The sequence below is a fragment of the Sciurus carolinensis genome, chromosome 10 (assembly GCF_902686445.1).
Source record: "Sciurus carolinensis chromosome 10, mSciCar1.2, whole genome shotgun sequence".
In the NCBI taxonomy this organism is placed as follows: Eukaryota; Metazoa; Chordata; class Mammalia; order Rodentia; family Sciuridae; genus Sciurus; species Sciurus carolinensis.
Window position 1 is genome coordinate 35,256,272 of NC_062222.1, and position 3,895 is coordinate 35,260,166.

Consider the following 3,895-nt stretch of genomic DNA (forward strand, 5'->3'; position numbering starts at 1 on the left):
AATAAAAATGCAGGATAGAAAGTTGATGTACAATTATAAATTGCATGTATCTATACCAAAAAGATCTATAGAAAAAAGAAACCAAGAACATATTCCCATGTACAATAGTATCAAAAAGAATAAAACACTTAGGAACAAATTTAATCAAGGATATGAAAAATCTGTTCACTTAAGAAGATAAATAAAACTATGTAATATGTTTGTGTGCTGGTAGAATTAATACTGTTAAAATGTCCATATTACCCAAAGCAACCTACAGATTCAATGCAATCCCCACTCTCATTCCAAAGAAATTTTCCACTGAAATCAAAAAGAAAAAAAAATTCTAAAATTTATATAAAGTCCAATATGCAGAAAATCTTAAAAAAGAAAAAGCCATCATACTTCACAATGTCAAATAAATTACACATTATTTAAAATAGCACATTTAAAATAGATGACATAGATATAAAATAAGGTGTATTGACCAATAAAACAGAAGAGAAAACCCAGAAATAAACTTATTCTTTCGTGGTCAAATGATCTTTAACAAGGTTGATGTTATGGTTTGAATGTGAGGTGTCCCTCAAAAGCTCATATTTGAGACAATGCAAATTGAAATTATTGGATTATAAGAGCCTTGACACCATGGGTGAATTAATCCTCTTATAGGGATTAACTGAGTGGTAACTGAAGGCAGGTAGGGTGTGGCTGGAATAATTGGGTCGCTGAGGGCATATATATATATATATATATATATAGTATTTGGTGTATGGTGGAACCTCTCTCTGCTTCCTTGGTGCCATGTCTCCAACTGCTTTTCTCTGCTCCACTTTTCTGCCAGGATGTTCTGCCTCACTTACAGCCGCAAGAAATGGATCTGATTATCCATGGACTGAGATCTCTGAAACAGTGTGCCTGGGCGTGACTGGAAGAGAGGTTATTACAGGTGTACCTTTGGGGTATGTATATATGCTGTATCTGGTGAAGTGGAGCCCTCTTTGCTTCCTGGCACTATGTTTCTACCTGTTTTCCTTTGCTCCACTCTTCTGTCATGATGTTCTGCCTCACCCCGAGCACCAAGGAATGGAGCCAACCTCTGATACCATCCATGAGCCCTAAAATAAAGTTTTTCATTTCTAATTGTTCTTTTTGATCTTTTGATCACAGCGATGAAAAAGTTGATTAAAACATTTTCCAACAATACACAATGGGGGGAGAGATCATCTTTTCTATCAGTGTTATTGGGATAGCTGGAAGTCCATATGAAAAGGAATGATATTGGATCCTTATCTACACAATATATAAAAATCAACAATATGCATGAGGACTCAAACTGGAACTGTAAAACTCCTAAATGAAAATAGAGGAAAAGTTTTTTGATATTGTCTTGGCAATGACTAATCATATATAAAACCAATAGTACAGGAAACAAAGGCAAAAATAAAGAAGTGGAATCACAAAAACTCAAAAGTTTCTCTGCAGCAAAGGAAACGATCAATGAAATGAAAACTCAACCTATTAATTGGGAGAAATATTTGCTGACCATATATCTGATAACAAGTTCATATCCAAAATATATAAAAGAATACTTCCCACAACTCAGTAACAAAGAAAAATAGACACCCTAATTAAAAACTCAAAAGAGAACATCAGTGGATTTTTTAGACCAAAATGTCCATATGAAGATATGTTCATTATCATTATTATCAGGGAAAAGCAATTGAAAACCACAAAGAGCTAACACCTGATAGAATGGTAATTATCTAAAATGCAAGAGATAGCAAGTATTGGTGAGGATGTGGAGAGAAGGGAAACATTGTACATTCTTGTTGGGAATGTGAATTATGATAGCCATTATGAAAAACAATATGAAGATTCCTTCTAAAATTAAAAGTAGAACTAACACATGATCTGGTTATAAGGTCACAGGAAAAGAATTCCACACCTTGTATAGACATTTCTATTCTCATGTTCCTTGAACCATTATTCTCAACCAATATATCTTCAAATAGCCAACAACAAAGTGTCCATATATCTATACAAAGGGATAAAGAAATGTTCTACAGAATCAGAAAACAGTAGGTTGACTAAATGCTAGAAGGTGAGAAGAATGGAGAGATGTTGGCCAAAGGATTCCAACTGTAGTTTGTCAGAAGGAATAAAGTATAACCATAAAGGTAATGATATGTTAATTCACCTTATTCAATCATTCTACATGGCATTTACATCTAGCATTACTTTGTATACCATGATCATATGATTATAATGTTTTAAAAATGAAATAAAATAAATAACAGCACAATCAATATTTTTAAAAAGGGCCTGTTGAAGGGAACAAGAGTCAACTTGGAAAAGCTCCTAATAGCCAAAGTCAGAACAATTGGAGTAACAATATTGATAATGTAGAATAAGATTATAACCAAAAAAATATGAAATAGATGAGTCCATAGATATAAATGAATGATTGAATAAATAAATGGGGAATAAGAGACAGATTTTCCATGCAAAAGTATTTCAAATAATTTACATGCAAACGTCTCCCTCAGGGAGATACAGCTTATATACTCTCTCCCTAGAACATGGACTTTATTTACTGAGTTGCTTCCAGAAAGGATAGTTTGGAAAAGGGAAGAGGAGTAACTTACAGTGAAGAAACCTCAAAAACATTATGTTACCCAAGTGATCAAGGTTAATATCATCAATGACAAATTATGTTGTTAGTATGTACACTTGATAGTTTTTTTTTAATGTATCAGTTATTTAATTAGGTTCTTGGTACGAAATTTAGAGCGCCAATCTGTGAGGGTAAATTCCATTTGTTAGAGCAAAAACAGATCGCATGTAGCCCTGGAGCTGAGGAATAGCTTTGATTTTGGGTAAAATTTGTGAGTCCACAGCTTTCTGATCAACCTTGCCGCTGCTCTGTAATCTCTTTCTCTTTCTCTGTGTTGAAGATTTCACCTTCCCGATGTCTGGGCTTCCTCAACTTCTTCTTCTTGAAGTAAGCATCAGTAAGGTGTTTGGGGATTTTCACATTGCTGATATCAGTCTTTGTGGAGGTGGCAATAACTAATTTCTGGTGTGTTCTATGTAGAGGGACTCAATTAAGGGAAAGAGTCCTGTCACAAGTAGCAAGCCACTGCTCAGCTTCAGGGAAACCACTCTCTTGCCTCTGTGGCGCCCAGTGAGGATGATCAAGATGGTCCCCAGAGTGATGCTGGCTTGCAGTTTTCCACATGCTGACTGAAGGGCTTTTTACCGTGGCTCAACAGTTTTTGTGGCGCATCTTCAGTCGGATAGTATCTAGGCATTTTGTGAAGCTTAACGACTCTGGTTTCACCCTTCTTGTCACCACCGACTGGTTTTGTGACAGTAGCAAGAACCTTCTCCTTCTTCTCAACCTTGGATTTAGCAGCTGAGGACTTCCTCTTGTGCATGGCCTTTCGGGAATACATAGCAGACCGGAGTATCTGCCAATTCCTCTAACAAGGACAGGGTTTCGGCTGCAGTGGGGCTTCCCTTTCTTGGGTTTCTTATCCTTAGGGTCTCCCTTCTTAACCTTGTCAACAGCATCAGCCTTCTTGGCTCCAGGTTTCTTCTCCTTAGTGTCAGGCTTCTCAGTCTTTTCACCTGCCATCTTGCAAGATGGGAAAGAGAACTAAGTACCCGGTTTCCAGTCTATAGCTACACTTGATAGTTGACTTCTGTGGTCTTCCTCTCAGAAATGTCTAAATGTGAGAAAAACCCTAGACAAGAACAAATTAAGGAATATTTTACAAAATACCTTACTGATTTTCCTCAAAATGTACAAGGTTATCAAGAAACAGGGAAACCTAAGAAATTTTAATGAAACAAAAGAATCTAAGGATGCATGACAACTAAATAATATGGTAATTTGATTGGATGCTGAAAC

General features: G+C 36.0%; 1 pseudogene; it reads right to left on the reverse strand.

Moving 5' to 3' along the window:
• Positions 1–2,766: 2,766 nt before the first annotated feature.
• Positions 2,767–3,619, reverse strand: LOC124994168 (60S ribosomal protein L6-like; annotated as a pseudogene).
• Between the last annotated feature and the right edge of the window lie 276 nt (positions 3,620–3,895).